Source organism: Pongo abelii, chromosome 2, assembly GCF_028885655.2.
Source record: "Pongo abelii isolate AG06213 chromosome 2, NHGRI_mPonAbe1-v2.0_pri, whole genome shotgun sequence".
Lineage (NCBI taxonomy): Eukaryota > Metazoa > Chordata > Mammalia > Primates > Hominidae > Pongo > Pongo abelii.
The window spans coordinates 103,638,050-103,662,298 of record NC_085928.1 but is presented as its reverse complement, the minus strand read 5'-3'; the positions used below and the strand labels follow the sequence as shown (position 1 = coordinate 103,662,298).

The following is a 24,249-nucleotide window of genomic DNA, read 5'->3' as shown; positions in this document are numbered from 1 at the left end:
CTCTTCTTCGTTAATCTTTCTAATGGTCTATCAGTGTTATTCATCTTTTCTTTTTTTCTTTAATCAGCTGATATGAAATTATAAAATTCCAGAAGTCTGAGTATTTGAAACTTAGAAAAGTCACCAGAAAATGCAAGCATATTGGGCTTTAGTTTGGTGGTTCCCTTGGTTTAGATGACAGTCCCTCTGTGAGCTCAAGGTCGTCTTCTTGTTCATTTCCTTAGATCTGTTGTTTCAATGACAACCACAGAACTCTTAGTGGAGGCCAAGGAGAGTCTGAGAACTAAAGAAACGTCCACCATTTCTTTCTGTGCACACTAACACATGGGAACTTATCTCCTGGAGAACACACTTAAGGAGATGGATGTTAATGATGCTGTGCTGAACTGTTCTTCTCTGCCAGCTGCCGCAGAAAGTTGTCCTCACTCTGGCCTTTATGATTTAAAGTTGTCCTTACTCTGGCCTTTATGATTTATGAAATCTTTTGCCACAGATTTCACAGATAGAGGGTTTCTCTCCAGTGTTTGTTTTCATGTGTTCGTGAAAATACTGCTTCATGTTGAAATCCTTGCCACACCACTGGCACATGAATGGTTTGTGCCCAGTGTGGATGCTCATGTGGGTGTGTAGCTGTTAATTGTACTGAAACCTTTGGTCACAATTCTCGCATCTGAAGGGCTTCTCTCCAGAATGCTGCAGGGAGTGCCCCATGAGTGACATACGGCATTTGAATGATTTTCCACAGGTTTCACTTGTAAATGGCATGTCTTTCATGTGTGCAACCATGTGTTTTTGCACATGAGCCATGGCATAGAATTTTTTCTCACAAATTTCACAGGAAAATTTCTTTTCTGCATATCCATGGACGATCTTGATATGTTCATAAAGGATCCAGTTTCTTGAACGATTTATTACAGGAAACACACTGAATGTTTTTTTCACAGTCTGTTTGCCGGTGAAGGTACAGCTCACTTTTCAGGACAAACTTCTTGCCAAATTTATCACAAATCTGCATGTGCCTATGAGTAACGTTCATTTGCTTCTCCAGACACCAGTGAGTATTAAATACCCTGGGGCACACGCCTGTAATCCCAGCACTTTGGGAGGCTGAGGCGGGTTGATCACCTGAGGTCAGGAGTTCGAGACCAGCATGATCAACATGTAGAAACTCCGTCTCTACTAAAAATACAAAATTAGCTGGGCGTGGTGATGCATGCCTGTAATCCCAGCTACTCGGGAGGCTGAGGCAGGAGAATCGCTTGAACCCGGGAGGTAGAGGTTGTGGTGAGCCGCGATCGCGCCATTGCACTCCAGCCTGGGCAACAAGAGTAAAACTGTCTCAAAAACAAAAATCTAAAAACAACCCTGGGGCGCTTCTCACACGTCACACATAGCTTTCTGCACTGGTGCTTCAGGCTCCTTTGTGGCCCGCTTCTTACGCTTAGGTGGCTCTACACTCTTCCTGCAACCTCTTGTAGTTCTGGGAGTAGGGGAGGTGGTAGCTGCAGCAACAGAGGCAGCTCTCCTCGTTCTTCTTTCTGTAACTCTGACTTTCTCTGTTATCTTCTCCTTTTTCTTCTGCTTATCATTCTCTCCATAGTCATTGCTGTTCTGTGGCCCCTTCCTCACTCTCTTCCTCCTCATTGTTTAAGAACAGGAGTCTCTTTGGATTGAGAAGAGGTACCCTTTTCCCCTTTAGGTACATTTAATGTTTGATTATTAAGGTTTACCTCCACTATGATCTGCTCCCTTTTGTAAAAGACTTCTTCCTCTTCTTCTTCCTCCTCTTCTGTGTCATCAGAATTCTCCTGGTCTTCCTTAATAGCATGCGCATCAGACTCTACTCTTGTCTCCCTGAAATGTGGCTGTTCTTCTGTTTCATGGAGATGTAGTTTGCTCATCTTGGTGTCCACAAACACAGAATAAGGACTTCCTGGTTCCCTTTGTTACACTTTGGTGGACAGATCAAGTTCCTTGTTGGCACCATGATGAAAGCTGGATGGCACTTGCCCATGACGGCTATCATTTTGTGCCATTCCTGCTACAGGCACAGCACAGTTTTCAACCAGCTCCTGATGGGAAGTGGCTGTGCGCCTCATTGGTAAATGACTCAATTTATTAAGCAGTTCAGACTGTAAAGAAAATAGCTTTAAAACAAGGTAATTATTAAGACTAAAATATTTTTCCATCCCTAAGAATCACTCAAATGAAAAAAACATATTCCTGGAAACTGAATTCTTCCAGTGTTGCAGCACCAAAGCATAAGTCAAAAAGGTTTGGTATTATGGCAAGAGCAGACCACTAGTGATTTTTCTTCTGAAGAGAACTACAAGGGACTTGGAGCATCCTACCTGGGCCAGCCACCTCCACCGCCTAGATCAATGCCTTGGCAGTCCATCCCTGCAGTGGGGGGACTGTAGCCAGAGTCACAACCTACAGCCAGGCCGGCCCCTCACTCCTGCCCAATGGCTGTCCTCAGGGCTGCTCCTCAGACCTGGCCTTGGCTGCTGGCCACAGTGCTACGTGGCCACCGCTCCCATGTCTCTGGACTTCCTTCTGAGTGCCTGAGGGCAAGGAGGGTGGCAGGGTGGGCAGAGTGCAGGGAGGGAGGCAGGGGAGGGGGTGTGGGTGTGTGGATGTACGTGCAGGGAGGGAGGCGAGTGGCTGCGAGGGCGCGTGCCCGCCCCGTCCCCTTCCTTTGTTGGCCACCCCCCTTTATTATTTTTTCAAAGAACGAGGTTTTTGTTTTATTTATCTTTTGTATTGTTTCTTTTTTGTTTGTTTCCATTTCATTTAGTTCTGCTCTGATCTTTGTTATTTCTTTTCTTCTGCTGGGTTTGGGTTTAGTTTGTTTTTGTTTCTCTAGTTCCTTGAGGTGTGACCTTAGACTGTCTTCTTTTTTCTCTTTTAGACTTTTTGATGTAGGTGTTTAATGCTAAGAACTTTTCTCTTAGCACCTCTTGCTGATCCCAGAGGTTTTGATAGATTGTGTCACTATTATGCAGTTCAAATAACTTTTAATTTCCATCTTGATTTCATTGTTGACCCAATGATCATTCAGCAGCAGGTTAGTTTCCATGTATTTTCATGGTTTTGAGGGTTCCTTTTGGAGTTAATTTCCAATTTTGTTCCACTGTGATCTGAGAGAGTACTTGATGTAATTTTGGTTTTCTTAAATTTATAGAGTTGTTTTGTGGCCTGTAATATGATCTACCTTGGAGAATGTTCCATGTACTGATGATTAGAATGTATATTCTGCAGTTGTTGGGTAGAATGTTCTGTAAATATCTGTTAAGTCCATTTGTTCTAGGGTATAGTTTAAGTCCATTGTTTACTTGTGGTCTTTCTGTCTTGATGACCTGTCCAGTGCTGTCAGCGGATTACTGAAGTCCACCACCATCATTGTGTTGCCATCCATCACATTTCTTAGGTCTAGTAGTAACTGTTTTATAAATTTGGGAGCTCCAGTGTTAGTTGCATATATATCTAGGATTCTGATATTTTCCTGTTGGACTAGTTTTTTTATCTTTTGTTTGTTTGTTTGTTTGTTTTTTAGACTGTCTGTCTGTCATCCAGGTTGGAATGCAGTGGTGTGATCTTGGTGTCATCAGTGGTGTGACCTGTGCCTTCTGGGTTCAAGCGATTCTTGTGTCTCAGCCTCCTGAGTAGCTGGGACTGATAGTCATGCGCCAGCATGCCCGGCTAATTTTTGTATTTTTAGTAGAGATGGAGTTTCGCCATATTGGCCAGACTGGTCTGGGACTCCTGGCCACAAGTATCTGCCCATCTCGGCTTCCCAAAGTGTTGAGATTATAGGCATGAGCCACCATGCCTGGCCTAGTCCTTTTATCATTGTGTAATATCCCTCTTTGTGTTTTTTTAACTGCTTTTGCTTTAAAGTTTGTTTTGTCTGATATAAGAATAGCTCCTCCTGCTTGCTTTTGGTGTTCATTTGCATGGAATATCTTTTTCCACCTTTTTACCTTAAGTTTATATGAGTCCTTATATGTTAGGTGAGTCTCTTGAAGACAAAAGATACATGGTTGGTGAATTCTTATCTATTCTGCCATTCTGTATCTTTTAAGTGGAGCATTTAGGCCATACATTCAATGTTAGTATTGAGATGTGAAGTACTATTCTGTTCATCATTGTGGTTGTTGCTTGAATACCTTGTTTGTTTTTTTCTCATTTGCTATTGTTTTACAGGTCCCGTGAGATTTATCCTTTAAGGAGGTTCTATTTTGGTGTATTTTGAGGTTTTGTTTCAATATTTAGAGCTTTTTTTTTTTTTTTTTTTAGCGGTTATTGTAGTGCTGGCTTGGTAGTGGCAGCTTCTTTCAGCATTTGTTTGTCTGAAAAAGACTATCTTTCCTTCATTTACGAAGCTTAGTTTTGCTAGATACAAAATTCATGACTGATAATTGTTTTGTTTAAGGAGACTAAAGATAGGACCTCAGTCCCTTCAAGTTTATAGGGTTTCTGCTGAGAAATCTTTTAATCTGATAAATTTTCCTTTATAGGTTACCTGATGCTTTTGCCTCATAGCTCTTAAGATTCTTTCCTTTGTCTTGACTTTAGATAACCTGATGACTGTGTGCCTGGGCGATGATCTTCCGTTCTGACTGGTGTGAGATGGTATCTCATTGTGATTTTGATTTGCATTTTTCTAGTGATCAATTATACTAAGCTTTTTTTCATATGCTTCTTGGCCACATGAATGTCTTTTTTTGAGAAGCATCTGTTCATGTCCTTTGCCCACTTTTTAATGTTTTTTGTTGTTGTTGTTATAAATTTGTTTAAGCTCCTTGTAGACGATATTAGACCTTTGTCAGATGGATAGATTGCAAAATTTTTCTCCCATTCTGTAGGTTGTTTACTCTGTTGATAGTTTCTTTTGTTATGCAGAAGCTCCTAAGTTTAATAAGATCTCATTTGTCAATTTTTGCCTTTGTTGTGATTGCTTTTGGTGCCTTTGTCATGAAATCTTTGCCCGTTCCTATGTTCAGAATGGTATCGGCCTAGGTGATCTATTACAGTTTTGGGGTTTACATTTAAGTGTTAAATCTATCTTTTTTTTTTTTTTTTTGAGACGGAGTCTTGCTCCGTCGCCCAGGATTGAGTGCAGTGGTGCCATCTCGGCTCACTGCAACCTCTGCCTCCCGGGTTCAAGTGATTCTCCTGCCTCAGCCTCCCAAGTAGCAGCGACTACAGGTGCATGCTACCATGCCTGGCTAATTTTTGTATTTTTAGTTTCACCATGTTGAAATGGGGTTTCACCATGTTGGCCAGGTTGGTCTGGAACTCCTGACCTCAGGTGATCCACCCGCCTCGGCCTCCCAAAGTGCTGGAATTACAGGTGTGAGCCACTGCACTTGGCCAAATGTTTGATCTATCTTGAGTTGATTTTTGTGCATGGTGTAAGGAAGGGGTCCAGTTTCAATCTTCTGCATATGGTTAGCCAGTTATCCCAGCACCATTTATTCAATAGGGAGTCTTCTTCAATGCTTGTTTTTGTCAGGTTTGTTGAAGATCAGATGGCAGTAAGTGTGTGGCCTTGTTTCTGGGTGCTCTGTTGTTTTCCATCGGTCTCTGTGTTTGTTTTTTGTATTAGTACCATGTTGTTTTAGTTTCTGTGTCCCTGTGGTATATAGTTTGAAGTTGGGTAGCATGATGCCTCCAGCTTTGTTCTTTTTGCTTAGGATTGCCTTGGCTATTCGGGATTTTTTTTGTTTGTTCCTTGGCTATTCAGGATTTTTTTTGTTCCATGTGAATTTTAAAATAGATTTTTCTAGTTCTGTGAAGAATGTCATTGTAGTTGGATAGGAATAGCATTGAATCTGTAAATTGCTTTGGGCAGTATGACCATTTTAATGATATGGATTCTTCTCTGTTAGCATGAAATGTTTTTCCATTTGTTTGTGTCATCTCTGATTTTTTTTTTTTTTGAGCAATGTTTTGTAGTTCTTTTTGTAGACATCTTTCACTTCTCTGGTTAGCTATATTTCTAGGTATTTCATTCTTTTTATGGCAGGGAATGAGATTCTGTTCCTGATTTGGCTCTCAAGTTGGCTGTTGTTGGTGTATAGGAACTCTAGTAATTTTTGCACGTAGATTTTGTATTCTGAGACTTTGCTGAAGTTGTTTTTCAGCTTAAGGAGCTTTGGGGCTGACACTGTGGGGTTTTGTAGGTATAGGACATGTCATCTACAAATGGGTAGTTTGACTTCCTCTCTTTCTATTTAGATGCTGTTTCTTTCTCTTGCCTAATTGTTCTGGAAAAGACTTCCAATACTATGTTGACTAGGAGTGGTGAGAGAGGGCACCTCTGTCTTGTGCCGGTTTTCAAGGGGAATGCTTCCAGCTTTATAGATTTGTTATGACGTTGGCTGTGGGTTTGTCATAGATGTCTGTTACCATTTCACCAAGCTTATTGAGAGTTTTTAACATAAAGGGTGTTGAATTTTACCAAAAGCCTTTTCTGCATCTGTTGAGATGATCATGTGGTTTTTGTTTCTAGCTCTGTTTATGTGATGAATCACGTTTATTGATTTGCATATGTTAGAGCAATCTTGCATTCCAGGGATAAAGCCTAGTTGATCATAGTGGATAAGCTTTTTGATGTGCTGCTGGTTTTGGTTTGCGAATATTTCATTGAGGATTTTTGCATTGATGTTCATCGAGGATATTGGCCTGTTCTCTGCCAGGTTTTGATATCAGGATAATGCTGGCCTCATAGAATGAGTCAAGGAGAAGTCCCTCCTCCTTAGTTTTTTAGAATTGTTTCAGTAGGAATGGTACCAGCTCTTCTTTGTACATCTGTTAGAATTTGGCTGTGAATTTGTCTGGTCCTTGGCCTCTTTTGGTTGGTTGGAAGTTTATTAAAATTCAGTTTCAGAGCTCATTATTGGTCTGTTCACATATTCAGTTTTTTCCTGGTTCAGTCTTGGGAGGGGGTATGTGTCCAGGAATGTAAACATTTCTTCCAGATTTTCTGGTTTATATGTATAGAGGTGTTCATAATAGTCTCTGATGGTTATTTGAATTTTTTTGGGGTCAGTGGTAATATCCCCTTTGTTGTTTCTAATTGTGTTTATTTGGATATTCACTCTTTTCTTTCTTTGTTAGTCCAGCTGGCCATCTATCTGTTTTATTAATTTTCTTTTCTTTTCTTTTTTTTTTTTTGAGGCAGAGTTTCGCTCTTGTTGCCCAGGCTGGAGTGCAGTGGCATGATTTCAGCTCACTGCAACCTCTACCTCCTGGCTTCAAGTGATTCTCCTGCCTCAGCCTCCCGTAGGTGGGATTACAGGCATGTGCCACCACACCCAGCTAATTTTTGTATTTTTTAGTAGAGACGGGATTTCGCCTTGTTGGTCAGGCTGGTCTCGAACTCCTGATCACACGTGATCCACCCGCCTCAGCCTCCCAAAGTGCTGGGATTACAGGCGTGAGCCACCTTGCCTGGCCTATTTTATTAATTTTCTTTTCAAAAATTCAACCCCTGCCTTCATTGATCTTTGAATGGTTTTTCATGTTTCCCTCTCTTTCTGTTCACCTCTGATTTTGGTTATTTCTTGTCTTCTACTAGCTTTGGGCCTTGGTTTACTCTTGGCTCCCTAGTTCTTTTAGTTGTGATGTTAGATTGAGACAGATGTTTCTTTTTGGTGTAGGCATTTAGTGCTATATATTTTCCTTTTAACACTGCCTTAGCTGTGTCCCAGAGATTTTGGGTATATTATATTTTTGTTCTCATTAGTTTCAAAGAACTTGCTGATTTTTGCCTTGATTTCATTATTTACCCAGAAGTCATTTGGGAGCAGTTTATTTAACTTATGTGTAATTGTATGGTTTTGAGTGAATTTCTTAATGTTGATTTTTAATTTGATTGTGCTGTGGTCTGACAGAGTGGTTGTATGATTTCACTTCTTTTGCATTTGCTAAGGAGTGTTTTGTGTCCTGAGTATGTGGTCAATTTTAGACTGTGTGTGATGTGGCAATGAGAAGAATGTATGTTTTGTTGCTTTTGGGTGGAGAGTTCTGTAAATTTCTATCAGATCCATTTGATCCAGTGCTGAGTTCAAGTACTGAATACCTTTGTTAATTTTCTGCCTTGATGATCTATTGAATACTGTCAGTGGCATGTTGGAGTTTCCCACTATTGTTGTGTGGGAGTCTGTGTCTCTTTGTAGGTCACTAAGAACTTGCTTTATGAATCTGGGTGCTCCTGTGTTAGGTGCATATATATTTAGGATAGTTAAGTCTTCTTGTTGAATTGAATCCTTTACCATTATGTAATGCCCTAATTTGTCTTTTTTGATCTTCATTGGTTTAAAGTCTGTTTTGTCTGAAATTAGGATTGTAACCCCTGCTTTTTTCTGTTTTGTCTTGCTTGGTAGATTTTTCTCCATCCCTTTATTTCAAGTCTATTGGTATTTTTGCATATGACATGGATCTCTCGAAGACAGCATATTAATGGGTCTTGATTCTTTGTCTAGCTTGCTACTCTGCACCTTTTAATTGGGGCATTTATCCTGTTTATATTCAAGGTTATTATTGATATGTGTAGATTTGATCCTGTCATCATGGTGTTAGCTAGTTATTATGGAGACATGTTTGTGTGGTTGCTTTATAGTGTTACTGGTCTGTGTACTTAAGTTTGTGTTTGTAGTGGCTGGTAATGGTCTTTCTTTTCCATATTTAGTGCTTCCTTCAGGAGCTCTTATAAGGCGGGTCTGAGGGTAACGAATTTCCTCAGTGTTTGATTGTCTGAAAAGGATCTTATTTCTTGTTGGCTTATGAAGCTCAGTTTGGCCAGCTATGAATTCTGGGTTTGAATCTCTTTTTTTTTTAAGAATATGGAATATTGGCCCCCAATCTCTTCTGGCTTGGGTTTCTCCTGAGAGGTCCACTGTTAGTCTGATGGGCTTGCCTTTGTGGGTTACCTGATCTTTCATTCTAGCTACCTTTAACATTTTTCTTTTATTTTGACTTTGGAGAATCTGATGATTATATTTCTTGGAGATGATCTTCTTGTGAAGTATGTTACTGGCGTTCTCTGCATTTCCTGCATTTAGATGTTGACCGGTCTAGGTTGGAGGAAGCTGTCATTGTTCATATCCTGAAATATGTTTTTCAAGTTTCTTACACACTCCCTGTCTCTTTCAGGGACACCAATGAGTTATGGATTTTGTCTCTTTTTTTTTTTGAGATGGAGTCTTGCTCTGTTGCCAGGGCAGAGTGCTGTGGCATGATCTCAGCTCACTGCAACCTCTGCCTCCTGGGTTCAAGTGATTCTCCTGCCTCAGCCTCCTGAGTAGCTGGGACTACAGGTGCGTGCCACCACACCCAGCTAATTTTTGTGTTTTTAGTAGAGATGGGGTTTCACCATGTTGGCAAGGATGGCCTTGATCTCTTGACCTCGTGATCTGCCTGCCTCGGCCTCTGGATTTGGTCTGTTTACATAAGCTCATATTTCTTGGAGATTTTGTTCCTTTTCATTCTTTTTCTCTGTTATTTTCTCTGTTGTATTTCAGAAGCCCAGTCCTCAAGTTCTGAGATTCTTTCCTCACCTTGGTCTTTTCTGCTGTTGATACTTGTGATTGCATTATCAAATTCTTGTAGTGTGTTTTGCAGCTCTGTCAGGTCAGTTACATTCTTTTCTATACTGGCTATTTTGACTTTCAGCTCCTGTATCATTTTATTGTGATACTTAGCTTCCTTGGGTTGGGTTTCAACATACTCTGTTATCTCAATGATCTTCCTCCCTAACTGTGTTCTGAATTATATTTCTGTCATTTTAGCCATCTCAGCCCCATTGGGAACCCTTTCTGGAGAGGTGGTGTGGTTATTTTTTTTCTTTTGAGACAGAGTCTGGCTCTGTCCCCCAGGCTGGAGTGCAGTGGCATGATCTCGGCTCACTGCAAGCTCTGCCTTCTGGGTTCACGCCATTCTCCTGCCTCAGCCTCCCGAGTAGCTGGGACTACAGGCGCCCGCCACCATGCCCGGCTAATTTTTTTTTGTATTTTTAGTAGAGACGGGGTTTCACCATGGTCTGGATCTCCTGACTTCATGATCCGCCTGCCTTGGCCTCCCAAAGTGCTGGGATTACAGGCGTGAGCCACCAAGCCTGGCCTTTTTTTTTTTTTTTTTTTTGAGATGGAGTTTCGCTCTTCTTGCCCAGGCTGGGGTGCAATGGCGCAATCTTGGCTCACCACAACCTCTGCCTCCCGGGTTCAAGCTATTCTCCTGCCTCAGCCTCCCCAGTAGCTGGGATTATAGGCATGCATCACCACGCTCGGCTAATTTTGTATTTTTAGTAGAGACGGTGTTTCTCCATGTTGGTCAGGCTGGTCCCGAACTCCCAACTTCAGGTGATTCACCCACCTTGGCCTCCCAAAGTGTTGGGATTACAGGCGTGAGCCACCGCGTCCAGCCGGTGTGGTTGTTTATATGAAAGAAGGCACTCTGACTTTTTGAGTTGTCAGAGTTATTGCACTGATTCTTTTTTTTATCTTTGTGGGCTGATGTTTCTTCAGTCTTTGAAGTTGCTGACCTTTAGATTTTTTTTTCACTTTTATCCTATTTGATGACCTTGAGGGTTTTGATTGCGGTATAAGGTGAATTCAGCCGACTGGCTTAGTTTGCAGAAGATTTTAGGGGGCTGATGCTCAGCTCACAACTTCTGGACTGCATGCTCTAACTCTGGGTGACTTTTATTGTGTCCTGACTTTGCTCTCTGACTCCTTGAGGTTAGGAATCCACTGTGCTGGTGGGGGTGGGGGCTGAGGTGCTCCTGGACCACAGGTCACTTACGCTCCAATTGGAGTGCATTTTGTAGTGTGGTGGCAGCAGGATCCATGTTTGTTTGCATGTGCTGCCAGCAGTAGCAGTGACAACATGGCAGAGTGCACACTGCTGCATCAGGGTGCTAGTGAATGCCGAGGTTCTTGCCTTTGTGCAGGCATTCACCACAGTGGAAGAGGCGGTATGGCTGGGGGGAGGTTGGGGGCTTCTGCTGGTGACTGTGCAAATGGTTGTGCTGGTGGTGGTGTGAGGACGGAGGTGGGGCGCTGTCAGGCGCAGGCCTGTGTGTTATGGGGTAGTCACTCAGAAAGTGAGAGAGTCTGCTCTTCTCTAGGCCTAGTTTCACTTCTATGGCAGTGTTGGTGCAAGGGCAGGGCATTGGAAGGGGTGGGTCTGCCTTGCTTTGTGCCCTGCAAGGCTCTGACTGCACTGGTGGTTCAGCTGTGTTTGGTTGGTCATCTTGTCCTCTCTGTTGTCCCGGACAGCAGATGAGACCCAAGGCGCAGCACCTTTCCAGCTAAATGTCAGCACTGCAGAGGCTTCTCTGCTTCTGTGTTCTGGAAGAGCCACTTGTAATATTTTTGAGGCACCTCCGTACTGTTCTCCATAGTGGTATACTAGTTTACATCTCCAGCACAGCATATAAGAGTTCTGTTTTCTCTGCATCCTTGCCATCATTTGTTATTTTTGTCTTTTTGATGATAGCCATTTTAACTGGGGGTGAGATGATACCTCACTGTTGGTTTTGTTTGCAATTCTGTGATGATTAATGATGTTGAGCATTTTTTCATATATTTATTGGCCATTTATATGTCTTTTTTGAGAATGTTTGTTCAGATTATTTGCCCATTTTCAATTTTAATTGTTTCAACCTTTAATATGAACATTAATCATATTTTCAAATCTAACGACGAGTTACAGATAGAGAAATTTATGAAAATTATGGGGCACAGCATTCAGAGAATTAGACAAAGAATACAAAAAATTGTAACACATATGTAACTCTTCTTGTAATGATGAACAGAGAAAGAATAGCTCATTTTGTATTCTGACCACAGTATAAATAAATGCAAAAATATACGGCAGTTAAGCGATAGCTGTTATGTAGAAAGTATTGATCACAGGTGGAATCTGTTACATGGGAGGAGGGAAATATATCAAGGAATTTAGTTAACAATGCTGGAAAAACCATGCCAGGCAACCAGATCTTGAGGCAAGAGTCATACTTCACAGAGAAAAAGAGCAAAATGTAGAGAAAAACCAGGTCTCACTATGGAATGGTCTGTAGTCTTTTAACCACAGTGCCATAGAAGGAACTTGACCAAGCACTGCCCATGATCTGCAGAGTTATGTGCATAATACTCAGTTTTCCTGCTAGGGATACCCCAGTTCATGACAATGACAAGAGAATGAGAAAGGCCACCTACAAATGAAATGAGATCATCCCACCTGCAATGGCAGATATGGTCTTATTAGTGCCATCTCTGAGAAAGAACAGTGTCCTGGGGGAAGTAGATCAGATATTAGGTCAAGCCTGTGTTCTCGCAGGAGCTCATTTGCCCATTTTGTAATTGGATTTTTTTTTTTATTTTGCTTTTGAGATGTTTGAGTTTCTTGTATATTTTGGTTATTAAGTTTCCTGTCAGATGAGTGGTTTCAGAATATTTTCTCCCATTCTGTAGGTTGTCTTTTCACTTTATTATTTCCTTTGCTGTGCAGAGCTTTTTCATTTTATATAATCCAGTTTGTTTATTTTTGCTTGTGTTGCTTTGAGGTCTTATTTATAAAATCTTTGTGTAGACCAATGTCCTGAAGCATTTCTCCTGTTTACTTATAGTAGTTTTATAGTTTTGGGCTTTACATTTAGGTTTTTGGTTTACTTTCAGTTGATTTTTGTATAGAGTGAGAGGTGGAAGTCTAGTTTCATTGTTCTGCATATGAATATCCAGTTTTCTCAGCATAATTTATTGAAAAAATGGTCCTTTCGCCAATGAATGTTCTTGGTACTTTTATCAAAAACTAATTGGTTATAGATATGTGCATTAATTTCTGGGTTCTCTATACTGTTTTAGTGGTCTGTGTGTCTGTTTTTATGCCAGTATCATGCTGTTTTGGTTACTATTGCTTTGTAGTATATTTTGAGGTGTAGTAGTGTGAGCTTTGCTCTTTTTGCCCAAGATTGCTTTGACTGTTTGGGATCTTTTCTGGTTCCATGCCAATTTTAGGATTTTCCCCCTTATTTCTGTTAAGAATGTCATTGGTATTTTGTTAGGGATTGCATCGAATCTGTAGATTGCTTAGGGTAGTATGGCCATTTCAACAATATTAATTCTTCTGATTCATGAACTTGGCCTTTCTTTCCATTTCTTTGGGTCCTCTTCGATTTCTTTTATCAGTGTTTTGTAGTTTTCCTTGTAGAGATCTTTCACGTCCTTGGTTAGATTTATTCTTAGGTTTTTTTTTTGTAGCAATTGTAAATAGGATGGCCTTCTTCATTTCTTTGACTCCTTCATTTTTCCTGTATAGAAGTGATCCTGATTTTTGTTCATTAATTTTATATCATGCAAGTTTACTGAATTAGTTTATCAGTTCTAAGAGTTTTTTAGTAGAGTCTTTAGGTTTTTGTATATATAAGATCATGTCATCTGCAAACAGGGACAGTTTGGCTTTATGCTTTCCAGTTTTGATGCCTCTTATTTATTTTTCTTGCCTGATTGCTCTAGCTAGGACATTTAGTACTATGTTGAATAAGAGTGGACATCCTTGTCTTGTTCTGGTTCTTAGAGGAAAAGGTTTCAGTTTTTTCCCCATTCCAGAAGATGCTAGCTGTGGGTTTGTTATATATGGCCTTTGTATATTGAGATGCTTTTTTTCTACACATAATTTATTAAGTGTTTTCATCATGAAGGAATGTTGAATTTCATTAAGAGCTTTCTCTGAGTCTACTGAGGTGTTACGGTTTTTGTCCTTCATTTTATTGATATGATGTATGATATTTGTTTATTTGCATGTGTTGAATTATTCTTATATTCCTGGGATTAATCCCACTTGGTTATGGTTATCTTTTTGATACGTTGTTGGCTTTGGTTTGCTAGTATTTTGTCGACGATTTTTGTGTCTGTGTTCATCAGGGATATTGGCATGTAGTTTTCTTTTTTGGTTGTGTCTTTATGTGGTTTTGCTATCAAGGTAATGCTGGACTTGTAGAATGAATTAGTGAGAATTCCCAGCTTCAACATTTTGAAGTGGTTTGAGAAGACTTGGTATTAATTCTTCTTTAAAAGAATGATAGAATTCTTTGGTGAAGCCATTGTTTTTGGACTTTTCTTTGTTGAAAGACCTTTTATTACTGAATTGATCTCATTACTTGTTATTGGTCTGTTCAGATTTTCTTTCTTCTTAGTTTACTTTTGGTATGTTGTAGGTGTCCAGGAATTTATCTGTTCTAGGTTTTTAAATTTATTGACATATTTCATAGTAATCACCAATAAGCCTTTGTATTTCCATGGCTCCTGTTGTGCTGTCTCATTTTTCACTTCTGATTTTATTTATTTGGATCTTCTCTCTTTTTTCTTAGTCTAGCTAATGGTTTACCAATTTTATTTATTTTTCAAAAAAACAACTTTTAGTTTTGTTGATCTTTTGTTTTTAGTCTCAAGTTTGTTTATTTCTGTTCTGGTCATTATTATTTCTTTACTTCTGCTAACTTTTTGTTTTGGTTTCTTCTTGCTTTTCTAGTTCCTTGAGGTGCACCATTAGGTTACATGAAATCTTTCTAGTTTTTTTAATTTCAGCATTTATTTCCCTAAAGTTTCCTCTTAATACTGCTTTTGCTGTGTTCCCTAGGTTTTGGGATCTTATGATTCTATTTTCATTTCAAGAAATTTTGAAATGCATTCTTAATTTCTTCTTCCACCCATTGGTCATTCAGGAGCATGTTGTTTAGTTTCCATGCATTTATATAGTTTCAGATATTCCTTTTCTTATTGATATCTAGTTTTATTCCATTTTGGTCTGAGAAGATACTTGGTATGATTTTGATCTTGTTATAAATAAAGTTTCAGTGTCGTAAAAGAAATAGCGCTCGAATATAAAATTTTCTGTTTTTTTCCTTCTCAGCAAGGCAATTTACTTCTATAGAAGGGTGCACCCTCACAGATGGAGCAATGGTGAGTGCACACCTGGACAAGGGAGGGGAAGTGATTCTTATTCCTGACACACGTGGACCCTGCTGCTTGTTGTTCCCCCTATTAGTTAGGGTTAGGCTGCACAGGCTAAACTAATTCTGATTGGCTAATTTAAAGAGAGTGACGAGGTGAGTGGTTTGGCAGGAAAAATGGTTATGGCAGAGCAGGTAATTGGAATGAGTCAGGGTGCAGCAGGTAATCGGAATGAGTCGGGGTGGAGCAGATAATCGGAATGAGTCAGGGTGGAGCAGATAATTGGAATGAGTCAGGGTAGAGCAGGTAATTGGAAGGAATCAGGATGGAGCAGGTGATTGAAAAAGGTTGCTTTATGAGGAAGTTAAGTTTAAAAGTAGAAGGCAAAGAATTGAACGTACTGACATATTGATTCTTTGAAGAGAAATTTAGAACTCATATCTAACAATCTTAAAGTTTTTTTTGAGACTTGTTTTGTGTCCTAACATATGGTTAATCCTGGAGAATGTTCAGTGTGCTGATGAGGAGAATGTGTATTCTGTAGCTGTTGGGTGAAATGTTCTACAAATATCTGTTACATCCGTTTGGTCTGTGGTGCAGTTTAAATCTGATGTTCCATTGTTGGTTTTCTGTCAAGATGATCTGTCCATTGCTGAGAGTGGAGTGTTGAAGTCCACAGCTATTATTATGTTTGGATCTATCTCTTCATTTGGGTCTAATAATATTTGTTTTATATGTCTGGGTGTTCTGATGTTGGGTGCATATATATTTATAATTGTTATATTCTCTTGCTAAATTGATTGCTTTATTACTATGTTGCCTTGTCTCTTTTTACAGCTTTTAACTACAGGTCTTTTTTGTCCGATATAAGTATAGCTATTCATGCTCACTTTTGGTTTTCTTTTGCATGGAATATCTTTTTTATTCCTTCAGTTACAGTTTCTGTGTGTCTTTATAGGTGAGGTGAGTTACTTGTAGGCAGTATATCATAGGGTCTTTCTTTTTTATCCATTCAACCTATCTGTATCTTCTAAATGTATATTTAATTCATTTATATTCAAGATTATTATTGATAGGGATTTACTCCTATTATTTTACTGTTTTCTGATTGTTTTGTATATCCTTTGTTTCTTACTTCCTCCCATTATTTTTACAGTTGAGTGGTATTTTAAGTGATAAGCTTTTATTTCTTTTTCTCTCTTGTTTGTGTATGAGTCCTACCAATGAGTTTTATTGTTTCGTATGTTTTATTGATGGTGGTTATCATCTTTTTACTTCCAGATATAAGACTCTCTTGAGTATTTCTTGCAAGATCAGTTTAGTGGTGATGAATTTTCTTAGTTTTTCTTGTCTGTGAAAGGTTTTATTTATTCTTCATTTTTAATGTGTAGGTTTGCTGGGTATAATATTCCTCATTGCCATTTTTAATTTTTATTTTTTCTTTCAGTACTTTGAATATGTCATCCCACTCTCTCTTGGCCTGTAAGTTTTCTCCTGCAAAATTTACTTTTAGTCTAGTGGGGTTTCCTTTGTATGTGACTTGACACTTTTCTCTTGCTGCTTTTAAAATTATTTCTTTGTCTTTGACTTTTGACAATTTGATATATAATATATGTCTCTCAGTGAGGACCTGTTTGGGTTGAATCTGTTGGGGTTATTTGAGCTTCCTGATTCTGGATGTCCATATCTCTCCCAATGCTTGGGGGAATTTTCTTCTATTATTTCATTAAACATGTTTTCCCCACCTTTCCTTTCTCTTCTCCTTCTGGAACATCTGTAATACTTTATTCACATGATGGTGTTCCATAAATCCTGCAGGCTTTCTTCATTTTTATAATTTAGTTTTTGTCTGCCTATGTTATTTCAAAAGACTTGTCTTGAAGTTCAGAAATTCTTTCTTCTGCTTAGTCTAGTCTGTTCTAGAAGCTCTTGATTTTATTTTTTGTTTTAGTCATTGAATTCTTCAGCTGTAGGATTTTTGTTTGGTTTATCTATCTTTTTTTGAATTTCTTATTCAAATCATGAGTTGATTTCCCCAATTTTGTTGAATCATTTGTCTTCTCTTGTATGGCACTGATTTCCCCAGTTTTGTTGAATCATCTGTCTTCTCTTGTATGGCACTGAGTTTCCTTAAGATTAACATTTAATTCTTTTTCTGGTATTTCACATATTTTCTTATGATTGAGATCTGTTACTGGATAATCGTTTTTCTTTGTAGGTGACGTGTTTTCTTGCTTTTTCTTGGTTGATATGTCCCTATATTGATTTGTATCCATCTAGTGGAAAGGTCGCCTCTTCCAATTTTATGGAGTAGTTTCTTAGGGAAATTCTTATTTGAATGAGTCTTGGGGTGTTGGTTTGGTGGGGTGTGTTGACCTAGTTTCCATGTAGTTTTTTTCAGCTGTAACCCATAGTAGTGGAATTTGCATGTTTCTGAGTGGCCTAGGCCGAGAGAGTTTGTGGTGATGATGGTACAGGTTTTCCAGGGGTGGGCTTGCTGGGGCTGTTTCTCTGGGTGAGGACATGTGTTTGTACACAGTAGATCAGCCAACTTGGGGTATGGTCAGCTGGGGTTGGGGCCATGAGCCATTCCTCTGGCTTTGAACATAGGTATACAGTTGCTTGGCTGGTCGGTGGACATGCCTTCCAGGAATGGCTTGTGGGGCTGTTTCTCAGGCCCAGGATGCAGGCACGCAGCTGCTTAGCTGGCCTGGGGACATGTCTGCCATGGTTGGCCTGCAGGGCCATTTCTCAGGCTCTGGATGTGGACACAAGGCTTCTTGACTGACCTGTGGGCTCGTCTATCAGGCACAGCCCGCAGGGCTGTTTCTCCAGCTTAGGATATGAGGCTACTCATCTGATCTGGATTTTGCCCACATGGACAGCCCGTGGAGCTATTTCTTTGGCCTTGTATGTGGGTGAGTGGCTGCTCAGCTTTCCTGGGTGCAAGTCTGCTGGAGGTGGTTTCCTGGGTTTCTCTGGCTCATGATGTGGATGTGCACCTGCTTGGCTGGCCTGGGTCTGGGTCTGCCATTGGCAACCTATAGGGCTGTTTCTGAGGCCTGGTATGTGCAAGGCTGCTTGCCTGGCCTGGGGGAATATGTCAGGAGCTGGGGGGCAGACTTAGAGTTGTTTCTCAAGCCTGTGACATGGCTGCAGCTGCTCAGCTGGCCTGGGGGTGCTTCTGCAGAGGGTGGCCCCCAGGGCTATTTCATAGACCTGAGATGCAGACACAGGATTGCTTAGTTGGCCTGGGAGCATGCCTGCTAGAGGTGGCCCATAGGGCTGTTTCTTGAGGCTGGGATGTGGGTACGCAACTGCTCAGCAGGCCTGGGGATGTGTCTGCCAGGGGTGGCTCATGAGGCTGTTTCTCAGGTCTGGGATGCAGGTGTAAGGCTGCTCAGCCAGCTCAGGGGTGTGCTTACTGGGTGTGGCTTGCAGGGCTATTTTCACATCCAAGACTTGAGCTCTTTGCTGCCTGGCTGACCTGGGGGCACACCTGTGAGGGTGGCCTGTGGGACTTTTCTCAAGTCCTTATTGGGAGCATAGGACTTGGGTAGGCCAGGGGCATGTCTGTGGTGGGTGGGAGTGCTGTGGGCATGTAGCCAGGCCACTGGCCCCAGGGAATATTGGCTCCTTGTAGGCTCAGGGACCTCTTCTGCTTGGGGGAGGGTGGGTAAGGACATGGCTGGCTCTCAAGGGCATATTCACCCTGGGTGGGAATGGCAGACTGTTCTTCTGGCTGAAAGTGTAGCAGCAGGGGTTGGTTTCCCTGCTGTGCAGGACAAGTCACAGGCAATCTTGAGCCCAAGCTTTGTGCATCTGGGGTTATGGCATTTAGCCATCTGTGGGTGCTTGGCATAATGAAGATGGAGCCCCATTGGTGGAGAGGTGCAATGGCTACTGTACCCGAGAGGAGGGAGCATTCCAGAGGTGGCTCTAGTCTCAAGATGGTGTCTTGTTGCAATAGCTTGACTCACAAGGGGTGGGTTAGCACACGTTGTGTTCCCAACCTGGAGCAGTGCAGTTGCATGAATTTCTGGCAGCTTTCCAAACTGGACTCAGCGCATGTAAGGACTGTAGGCCTTTGCAGTGGTGGTAGGGGATGGTGGGATCTTCTGCTTACTTTTCCCTTACAATGGGAAGTCCCTCCTTTCTCTGGGCCCCAGTCTGATCTGGTTTGGCGAGAGGGTGCGGCAGAGGTCAGATGCCTTTACACTGCATTCTTCGAAATCCAGTCACCACAGATGCATCTCCACTCCCCTGTGGCATTCCACTTTTCTTTCTTCAGCACTTCAGTCAAATCTTAGCTATTTGTTTTTTACCTTTGTTGGTTCTTGTGGAGGAGACAAGCACCAGGTGTTTCTAGTCAGCCATCTTGCTCTGCCACGCTTTTTTTTTTTTTGAGACGGGATCTTGTTCTGTCACCCAGGCCAGAGTGCAGTGGTACGATTATAGCTCACTGCAACTTTGAACTCCTGGGCTCAATCTTTTAACAACCAGCTAGCCCAGGAACTAACAGAGTGAGAATTCACTCACCTTCCCTCTCCTGAAGGGGATTAATCTCTTCATAAGAGATCAGCCCTCATGACCCAGACACCTCCCATTATGGCCCACCTCCAACATCGGGGATCAAATTTCAGCATGATGTGTGGGAGTACAAACATTCAAACTACAGCACCTGCTATCACCACATCTATTGAACATAGTATTATAAGTACTAGCTAGTATATACAATAAGGTAGGAAACATGCAGAATGGAAAGGAAAAGTTGAAATAATCATATGTATTTGATATGATTTTATATGTAAAATGTGCAGTAGAATCTGTAGAAAATACTTAGAATAACTAAGGGAATTTTATGGCTACAATGTCAGTATTGTGTTGATTGATCGATAGATACAAAGTCTTGCTCTGTTGCCCAGGCTGGAGTGCAGTGACACAATCACAGCTCACTGTAGCCTTGGCCTTCTCGTGTTCAAGCAATCCTTTCACCTCAGCCTCCCGAGTAACTGGGACTACAGGTGTGCACCACCATGCCTAGCTAATTTTTAATTACTTTTACAGAGATAGGATTTTGCCATGTTGCCCAGGCTGGTCTCAAGCAATCCTCCCACCTCAGTCTCCCAGAGTGCTGGGATTACAAGCATGAGCCACTGCACCTAGTCATAATGTCAATATGTTAAAAACACATTTTTTTCTCTATATTTGCAAAGAAGGATTAGAAAATCAATAAAACAATGCTATTTATAGTAGTATCAAAAGTATCAAATGCTAAGGAACGAAATCTAATAAAAATACAAGACATGTTGAAAACTACAAAAATCTTGATAAAAATTAAGATCTAAACAAATGGAAAGATTTACTATGTTTATGAATTGAAAGACTATCATAAAGATGCCAGTTCTCCCCGAGTTAATCTAATGATTTAATGCAATCCTGACAAAAATCCAGCAGGCTTTTTTTGGGTATGGAAATTGAACAGCTGATTATGACATTCATATGAAAATGCAAAAGGTTACAAAGAATATGATAATCTTGAAGATTATCTCAACTAGAGGACTTATGCTACCAGATATCAAGATTTATTATACATTAAGGCTGTGATTTGGGGTAAAAGACAGACTACTGAAACAGAATAGAGGGGCCAGAAATAGACCCTGGAGAGCCACACCTATGGGCTAACTCTGGCTCACTCATGTCTTTCCAAAAGTTTCTCTGCCAATCAGCAGGTTGTTACTAGAAAGCAGCTCCAACCCAAGTGCCCTGGGAAGTTGTGCCATCACTAGCAGGCTCCATGTTCTTGTGGAAGCCATTCTCTTTCCCACAGATTCTGGATCTTACCCCTGAAGGGAAAGGGATTCTTTTAAGTTCTTAGTTTCTTGCTTGTCCACTCCGTGGACATATATCATCCACTGATGTATGAGAGAAGTGACATTGTAGTGCAGTGGAGAAGTGATGCCCTTTACAGTAAGTGATGCTATGCCAATTGAAATTGAAAATGATGGCCTATTCAATAAATGATACTGGACCAGTACCGAAAGCAAGGAATATTGATTCCTGCCTCACAGAATATACTCCAAACTCAATTCCAAGTAGATGGTAGATCTGAATGTGAAATGTAAAAATAATTTACCTTGAAGAAAGCATAGGAAACTATTCTTGACATTGGTGTATACAAAGATCTTTTATAAAGATACAAAAAGCACTAACTATAAAGGAAAAGATTGGTAAGTTATACTTTATTAGAATGAAAATTTTCTTGTCCAAAAGATCATTAAGTAGAGGGAAAAGGAAGTCACAATAAGTTATTTTACGAAAGGCTTGTATTCAGAGCATATAAAGAATGATTACAAGTCAAACATTAAAAGATAATCTAATAGAAGAGCAGGCAAAAGGCTTGAATAGGCTCCTCAAAAAACACATATCCTAGTGGCTCAAAAACATATGGAAAGGTGCTTAATCTCAGTCATCAGGGAAATGCACATTTAAACTATAGTGAGCTACCACCAGATGGCCACTAGAATGTCTAAGAATTAAAACACGATACCAAGTGCTAGTGAGAATGTCGATCGGTTGTTACTCCCAGACATTACTGATGGTGGGGAAAATGTTATTAGCACTTTGGAAAACTCTTTGGCACTATATACTAAAGCTGAATGTACACATACCTTATAACTTAACAATTCTACTCATAAATATGAACCCAACAGCAAAATAACTATAAAAATGTTAGTATCAGCTTTGTTCATAATAGCCTTAAACTGGAAAAAATGAAAATGTTCATCAGCAGTAGAATGGGCAAATATGTGGTATATTCATATAACTGAATGTGATATAGAAAGGAAAATGAGTTAGTTATTGCTATATACAATACGATGACCCATCACAGACATACTATTGAAAAAAGAAGCCAGATATGAGAATTAGTGTTGTTATGATTTTGTGTACAAAAAGGACAGAATCAGACAAAACTGAATCAGGTGATATTTGTCAGAGTAGTGGTTATTGGCCGGGATCTCAGCACTTTGGGAGGTTGAGGCAGGAGAAACACTTGAGGCCAGGAGTTTGAGAACAACCTGGGTAACATAGCGAGATCTTGTCTCTACAAAAAATTTAAAAATTAGCATGGTGGTGTGTGCCTGTAGTCTTAGCTACTCAGGTGGATAAGGTGAGAGGATTGCTTGAGCCCAGGAGTTCCAGGCTGCAGTGAGCTATGATTGTGCCACTGTACTTTAGCGTGGGCGACAGAGTGAGAACCCGTCTCAAAAAAATCTTTTTACGGGTGTGTGTGTTGTGTTGATGACTGGAGGAGGTACAAGTGGGTTTTAGGATACTGCTACTGTTTTATTTATCTAGCTGGTGGGCAGACAGGTATGTATACTCTTTAAAAATTTATTTAGCTGGTGGGGTACAGTGGCTCACGCCTGTAATCCTAGCACTTTGGGAGACCAAGGCGGGTGGATCACTTGAGGTCAGGAGTTTGAGACCAGCCTGGCCAACATGGTGAAACCCTGTCTCTACTAAAAACACAAAAATTAGCTGGGCATCGTGGTAGGCACCTGTAATCCCAGCTACTTGGGAGGCTGGGGCAGGAGAATCGCTTAAAACCTGGGTTGCAGTGAGCCGGTATTGCGCCACTGCACTCCAGCCTGGGCAACAGAGCGAGACTCCGTCTGAAAAAATTTTTTTTTTTTTATTTAGCCGTACGCTAATGATTTTCACACTTATGGATGTTACATATTAATAAAAAGTTTATTTAAAAAAGTAAAACAACTTTGTAAAAAAGTTGATAAAAGTATAAAACTAAACAATATGGAAGAATCTGAAAAATATATTAAATAAAAGAGCCCAAATAGAAGTTTACAGTCCATATTGATTCCATTTATATGAAGTTCAAGAATAAGTAACACTACAAATCTATGGTGATAGAAACCAGAACAGTAGTTGCTTACTGGAAAGGATTGACTGGAAAGAAGTATGAGGAAACTTTCAAGGTGATTAAAAAGTTCTATATCTGGATGAAATATGGGTTTCATGGTTATTACATTTGTCAAAGCTCATTGTACTATATGTTCATGATCTGTATTTTTTACTATATGTAAATTATGCATCAGTGAACTGGATGAAAGGTTTAAAAATAAAAAATCAAGTCACAGATAAAAACATTTTTGCAGCGATACAACAAAGATAAGCAATCAGAATATAAAAGATCTCTTACAAACCAAGAAGAATAAATAATAGGTGAGGACCAGGTATAGTGGCTCATGCTTGTAATCCTCAGTGGAGGCTGAGGTAGGAGGATCACTTGAGGCCAGGAGTTCAAGACCAGCCTAATCAACAAGTGAGAGACCCTGTTTCTACAAAAAAAAAAAAATAAGAGAGAAAAGAAAAAAATTAGGTGGGTGTGGTGGTGCGTGCCTGTAGTTCTGGCTACTCAGGAGGCCGAGGCAGGAGGATCACTTGAGCCCAGGAGGTCAGGGCTGCAGTGAGCTATGATTGCACCACTGCACTCCAGCCTCTGTGACAGAATGAGACCCTGTTAGGAAGGAAAGAAGGAAGGGAAGGAGGGAGGGAGAGAATAAAAGAAAAAAGAAAAGAAAGAAAAAGTCATTCATAGAATAGCAAGTTAAAATCAGAATGATAAATGATTTTATACATATCAGTTTGAGAAAACTGAAATGTCTCACATATTCAGATATTGGCACAGATATGTTTCCACTGGAATGCTTATGTGCTGGTTGCATCTTGTGAAGTTAGATGTGCATATCCTATGACCTAGCCATTTAATTCTTAAGTATATACCTTAGAGAAATGTTTTTCAAGCTATCTTCATCAAATCATTAGGGGGTTATTACAGTTATATTTAGTGGCTCACTTATCTGCATGAATAAAAAAGAATAGAATAAGAAATATCTAAATATATTGTTATAACAATTATGATCCAATCAAGAGAGAGCAATCACACTGATTTGAATAGAGAATATTTAATATAAATAATTGTTAACTAGTAAAAAGTAGTTAACTGCTAAAGGGCTAAAATAAGACTCAAAGGGATAGCAAATGCAGAAATCAACAGCTACCTGTAGGGCTGAGAGAGGGTGGACAAGCAAGAAACTAAGAACAACTCCTATCCCTTCTAGCCTAAGATTCAGAATTTATGGGAAAGAGCATGGATGCCTTAGGAACGTGTAGCCTGCTGGTGGCGGTGAAACTTGCCAGAGGGCATGTGTTGGAGCTGGTCTATAGGAGCAACCTGTTGGATGGTAGAAAAACTTGTGGAAAGGCA

The 24,249-nt window shown here is 40.3% G+C and overlaps 1 protein-coding gene and 1 pseudogene across 10 annotated transcripts in view; one reads left to right on the top strand and one right to left on the bottom strand.

The window, feature by feature from the left end:
- DOCK3 (dedicator of cytokinesis 3) overlaps positions 1-24,249 on the top strand; it is a 735,525-nt gene that overhangs the window by 112,539 nt on the left and 598,737 nt on the right. The gene's annotated exons all lie outside the window — the stretch shown is intronic.
- On the bottom strand, positions 466-2,099 carry LOC112132590 (zinc finger protein 652-like; annotated as a pseudogene).